This window comes from Octodon degus, unplaced genomic scaffold, assembly GCF_000260255.1.
Source record: "Octodon degus isolate 3935 unplaced genomic scaffold, OctDeg1.0 scaffold00080, whole genome shotgun sequence".
In the NCBI taxonomy this organism is placed as follows: Eukaryota; Metazoa; Chordata; class Mammalia; order Rodentia; family Octodontidae; genus Octodon; species Octodon degus.
The window spans coordinates 1,582,611-1,589,073 of NW_004524656.1; the positions used below are offsets into that span (position 1 = coordinate 1,582,611).

The 6,463-nt window shown below is 44.8% G+C and overlaps 1 non-coding gene and 1 pseudogene across 1 annotated transcript; one reads left to right on the forward strand and one right to left on the reverse strand.

Moving 5' to 3' along the window:
- The first annotated feature begins 4,317 nt into the window (after positions 1–4,317).
- Positions 4,318–4,934, forward strand: LOC105742889 (annotated as a pseudogene).
- Positions 4,935–5,244: 310 nt separating this feature from the next.
- Positions 5,245–5,442, reverse strand: LOC111818132. Its single transcript, XR_002822197.1, has one exon. It is a non-coding gene; the product is annotated as a U2 spliceosomal RNA (small nuclear RNA).
- Positions 5,443–6,463: the final 1,021 nt, after the last annotated feature.

A 6,463-nucleotide genomic window follows, 5' to 3' on the forward strand; every position in this document is an offset into this window, starting at 1 on the left:
TGCCTGCTCTGTGGTCGCACTTCCTTCTGTGTTTATCCCACACTTGGTGAATTATTGTACCACCATGTTGCTGGCCTCCCACATGCCGTCACCCACCACAGTTTGTCCCCTCTAAGCCCCATGCTGGGATTTGACTGCTATGGTGGCAGTGCTGAGAGACAGCACTCAGGTTTGTGTTTGTTTGTTTGTTTGTTTGTTTTTTCAGAACCGGGGATTGAACTCAGGCCCTTGCTCTTGCCAGGGAAGCACTTATTCCACTGAGCCATCTCCCCGGCCCAGGTTTTTTGGGGTTGTTTTTGTTTTTGTTTTTTAATTGTTCCAGAAACTGAACTCAGGACCTTGCACTTGCCAGGCAGGAGCTTATGCCACTGAGCTAACTCCCCAGCCCAGAGGCAGCATTCAGGAGGTGAGGCTTGGGGCAAGGGCCAGAGCTTCATGAACTCATGAATGCCTTCCACTTGTTTTCCCTTGCTTTGCCCTAGATTACTCATCAAAAGACCAGGGTACTATGACGTGAACTTGCTTCGTCAGCTTTCCTTCCTTCTCTGTGTGCTCGCTTCCCTTCCTCTTTCTACCGTGGGTTGGAGCAGCAGGAGGACTCACCAGAAGCTGTGCAGATTCCCCAAGCGATCTTCCACTTCCTGGCCTCAGAACCAAGGGCTGAAGGAATCCCGACCCTGTATGAATATCTGCCTCAGGTATTCTGTTATTAGGAACAGCAGGCTTGAGATATCATACTTCAGAAACCAAAAGGAGGCCCCCATGATTCACCTACAATGAGGATGGGGAAGCTGGAGGGAGGGAGCAGGGGAAGCAGGCAGCTCACAGACGTTGTCCTCCACCAATAGGAAGCAGCTGAACGCTGAAGGTAACAAACAACACAGTTCCAAACACTTCTGAAGAAGATGCCTCTGCAACCACATGGAGAGCAGCTTGAAAGCAGCCCAAAAGTGGGGTGGGCTGGGGAGATGACTCAGTGGAATAAGCACTTCCCTGGCAAGCACAAGGGCCTGAGTTCGATCCCTGGTTCCACTGGGGTGGGGGGGAGAAGCTGCTGCCTCACACCAAGGCAATCTCAGTACAGAGCCCAATTCAGGCCCTATTGTAGGGACTCAGATGGCGCACTCAGCTCTTTTTTTTTTTTTTTTTGGTTCCGCGAACGCCTTCAGGGCACTTTTGGCCAGCTGGAGAGGTGTGAGGTTCGAACTCCAGCAACCTGAGTCTGACAGCTTTGTGGAAGCAGCCACTTAAAGGCCTGAGCTAGGGCCAGGCCCCCAAGGTTTTTTTTTTTTTAAATTATTTATTTATTTATTTGGCAGAACCAGGGATTGAACTCAGGCCCTTGCGCTTGCCAGGGAAGCGCTTATTCCACTGAGCCATCTCCCTGGCTTGCACTCAACTCTTGAGAGTGCAGCATTTCTTCTTTCCTTCATGTTCAAGTTTTAAATGTGAGCCTGCGGCTGCCTGTGCTATGTTCTTGAAGCACATTGCTCAGGCTTTGCAGTTGGCTTTCTCTTGGTTGTCCAGGCCATGCCCTTCCTTTCAAAGAATTAGGACTCCTAGTCTGTGCCGGCACCTGGTAAATGATGGGCTGGGAGTAAAGGACAAGATCAAGACAGCAGCAGATTCAGGGTCTGGTCAGGACTCACTTTTGGGCACATAGGTAGCACCTTCTAGTTGCGTCCTCCTTGCATGAGGGAAGGAACAAAGCAGCCCTCCCAGGCCTCTTTTCTAGAAGTGCTTATCCTGTCCGTGTGGGCTTCATCTTCCACTCTCCCTCTGATAACTGTCCCCTTGGGTTCTAGGCTGCAGTGTTTGAATCTCCAGGGCAAACCAATGTTCTCACCACAGAGATGCCCTGCACATGCCCTTCTGGGTAGTCTATCCCATTTGGCCACCCCAGTACCAGAGCTAATTTGGCCAGGTAGCTGTGATGTATAGAACATGGATTCATTAGAGCTTACTTCCAATCAGCTCTCACCAGAGTGGAGGGGGTCAGGGGAGTAAGACAGAAACCACCCTAGCGCTGCAGAAAGGAAGGTGGCCTTGGGAAAGTGCTTACGAGTGTCTAGCCCATTTCACCGTGCTTACTGCATGCTGGCCTCTGCTGATTTCCCGTGGCCTCTAATCCACAGACAGGATGGCCTGCCCCTTCTTAGATCACACCATCTGCACACTGTATTTTTTCCTGCACTATCCACAAAAGTGACAAGGGTGTATAGGGATCCTGAATTAACTGGACATAGGAAATTCGGCTATCACTAGACCCACAGAGAGAGAAGCCAGTTACTGCACTCACAACAGGGCGCTTTCCGAAGGATCTTGAAGTATTCCTTTTCTTTCTTTTCAAAATATGAGTTGGAAGAGAACAAACAGAGTTTTAATAGGAGGAAGAAAACTTACAAAGATTACAAAAGTGACCGGGTGCATGCAGACAGACTAGCTTCTGATTTCGCTGAAGCACCAGTTCCTGAGTCTAGGCCTAGAGCTCATTTCCCTCGCTGAAGCCGTGCATATTTCATTCTCCCCAGAGGAACAGTTTGCTCTGGATACAGAGAATCATGTAGGATAATAATCTTAGCAGACAAATGGGAGGAGACAGCCATAATAAATATGCCCTCTAAAAGAATATAGAGGAAGTAAAAGCTTGGGGCCTCTCTGGAGCACCAGCTGCTTCGTAATAAGGGCCATGATAGTGTGATTCCACAGCTAACGGGCAAAAACATCTCTTAGTTACAGGTATCAAAGAGCAAGAGTTGGGCCCCGGCTTTACGATGCCATTTAGTATGCTGGTGGCATCTGCTCACAACCTAGATGCTTTCCCTGACACCAGAAGCAGGATGCCTTCTGTTGTTTAACTCCCAAAGTCTCCCATTCCTGCAGCCTGTTTCCATCTCAACTCTCTCCTAACCAAAGACTGTCCAGTCCCTTTGCTCTTTACTGAGAAGTTTCTTGCAAGAAAGCCTAAATAATTGCATGCGTGCTTACAGAACCAAGATCAGTCCTGCATGAAGATATGATTATAACAATAAGGAAGGTAACAACTGGAACTGTTTTTATTTATTCAGTTCCACTCACTGATAACAAAACTTAGGAGTTTCGATAAATGAGACAGCTCCTGGTGAGAAAATTGACAACATTACAGGACTATAGAAGTATGAAATAAATTAATAAAAATAAGGGACCATGTGACCTACAAGGCTCATAGAAAAGGGCAAACCCATCCAGGTGAGAAGAAAAAGATCAGGGATGCTGCTGTGGCTTGAATGTGTCCCCAAAAGTTCATGTGCTAGAAACTTAGTCCCCAGACATCATCTATTATTGATACTTGGAGATGAGGCCTTTGAGAGGAAATTAGGATTATATGAGGATATGGGGGAGGTTGCTGGTGACAGCGTTATTGGCTTTATAGGAAGAGAGAAGCCTAAGCTAGCCTGCTTGTTCTGTATTATTCTACACCACTTTGTACCATGTTACATGCACCAAGATGACCCTTACCAGTGTTGGCACCTAGATATTAGATGTTCCAGCCTCTAGAACAATGAATGAAGTAAACTACTATTATTTATAAATTATCCAGCCTATGATATTCGGTCATAGCAACAGAAAACAGACTAAGATAGAAAACAGGCAGAACATGCCTTCATGGAGGTGGCATTTGAGACAAGTCTTGGGAATTTGGGTAGAGGTAAGGCACAGTAGCAGCAGGATGGGGGCATGAACTGGGCCTGGACGAGATTGGAGAGATTGTCTTCGCTACAGACACTATACTAAGCCATTAGGACACCTGGGAGGTTATGCAGATGTTATCCAGTGTCTACGGCTGATAAAAATTGTAATTCGGAAAAAGTATTACAACTAGAAAAGGTCTCTGTTGGGTAAGAAGCATAGAGGTGTGAAATTCCAAGTGGTCAGGTAAGAATGCTGACAAAAATAAGTTAATCATGATTCTAAGCAATCTGTTAATTTCCAGGAATTACTGAGGGTTTAGAATCTCATCTACCAGGAGAAGGGGTTGGCAGGAGCTGGGCGCCTCAGGACTCCCTGTCAATAGGTAGGGCATGGGGACAACATCTGAATCCTGAAATGGTTCTGGGGCATTGGCAAGGTACCAAGCAGACTGCAGAACCATACATGAGGTTCAAGGCAAGAGACTCAACCAGGACAGCACTTGTGGAGGTGATGCCGGGTGCTTTGTCTCTGAGCTACTCAGCAACAAGAGTTTCCTGCAAGGCTGTGGGGAAGCCTCTAAGGAAGACGTGAGAGCTTGGCAGCTTCGTTTGAAGCCCAGTGAGTGGCAATGCCAAGCCAGAAGTCATGAGCGACAGTGGCAAGCAAACTACGGGAATCTTGTTCTGCTCCCAGAAGTGGAAGTGCTCACAGATCAGTGAAATCTGCAAGGCACACTCCTGCAAGGTCTCCCTCCAAGGAAGATTCCAGGCATTTCAGATCCAAGTCCAGGTCCAGATCCGAATCTAGGTGTAGATCCAGAAGAAGCTCTCCAAGGCATTATCCAAGGTCACCATCTCAATCTTCTCATAGATTTTCCTGTAGCAGGTCTTACAGTCAGGATTATCGCAGACGCCACAGCCACAGCTATTCTCCCAATGTCTACTCGAAGGCATCATTGTGGGACTCAGGTGAATCCTGACCCAAACTGTTGTCTTGGAGTGTTTAGGTTGAGCTTGTACAGCACAGAAAGAGATTTAAGAGAAGTATTCTTGAAATAGGGCCTAACTGTCAACATGTCTATTGTGTATTACCAGCAGTCTAGGTGTTCAAGAGGATTTGCCTTTGTGTATTTTGAAAATGTAGACAATGCCAAGGAAGCTAAAGAATGTGCCAACAGAATGGAACTTTATGGGCATAGAATCAGAGTAGGTTTCTCTATAACAAAAAGATCACATGCCCCAAGAGAATCAACCAAGGCCTGACACACCGTGGAGACTCTAAGGCTCAAGGAGCCTCAACTGTATTTGTGCATCCACATTCAGCCCAAGGCAACCAGATATGCACTTCTGTGCAGTGATGAGCTACAAAGCCAAGCCTCACTAGATGGTAAGGCTTTCCCCGCCGTAGGGCCTGGGATTCTGCACTGGGGCCTGCGTACCTGTGGCAGATGCACCATGCGTGCAGTGTTGAGACGAGAAAACTGAGAGAAAGCTGGGGAAAATGAAGCAAGGCAGAGTCCAACATGCCTTGGCCTGAGTCCAGCGGAGTAGCTGCACCAAGATGCTGCTCTTCCTGTGGTGCCCACAACACTGCAGATGGAGACTACTGCAGAGCAAGCAGGTTACATGGGCGGACACACTCAGATAATCAAACAAACAGCTAGGCAAGACAGTAATTTTATATTTTCCACTTTTTAATGTGTCTTGTCTTTCCTCAGTATAAATATTGTTGATTCTACACTTGATCTTAGCCAAAAGGCCAAGAAGAAATACTACTGTAGAGTCTGAATGAAATATGTTTTTCCCAAAAGAACCAATTGCCCACTTTCTTATTTATCTTCATATTTCACTTTACAGTTCCTGAACTATTCACAAAGCAGCTCCATAGTCATAAATTGTTGCCTGGGAAACATTTTTTACTGTTAAATAATTCATATTACTCTTAAATATTTATACATGCATAGGTATAGATATAAATGTGCCAAGCTAAAATACAGTCCTAATTCTTTACATGTACAACTGAATGGTTGAACACTAAAGTTGCAAGCATTTTCCATTTTTATGAAAAAAGATACTAAGATAGAGGTATATTTTCCAAAAATTAGTAGCTCAGCTTTGCTTACTTTTTGTGTAAAATCAGAGTTTGTTCACCTTATTGATTGTAAGATCATCTTGAGTATTTTAGATGAAAAATTACCATCTAAAAGCAACTAGACAAGAAGAATTTGATATTCTATATGTATCATTTATATTGCATAAATATACATTCAAATTTATGCATTCTTATTCCTCCCGACCAAGAGCTGGCATTCCCAGCCTGCAGCTGGCCACCTGTCTCCGTGACCGAGTTCTGCTGGCGCACGGCCACGCTTGTTCACTTGTGTATTATATATAGTCACTTTCACAGCACAGCAGCCAGGCAGCATAGCTGGGACAAAAGCCATATGTGAGGCTAAAATATTTCTATCTTGTCCTTTAAGAAAACACTTTGCTATAAATAGCATCGATACATACTGTGTTAATGAAAACTAAAAAATATAAAAAGAAAACAATTTGCTGATCCCTGCTTTAAGTTGCTATCAACAGAGCACAAATTATATGACGATTTCACTTCTAGCATCATTAGTGGTCATACTAGCATGAAGGCATGTTTTGCAAAATGAATAGGTAATAATTTATGGAATAAATATTTTACTCTGCATCGAATTCTTCAACATTAGACCTAAATATGTGAATCCAGTTGTATTTGGTATGTTCAACTTTTTTTTTTTTTTTTTTTTTTTTTTTTTTTT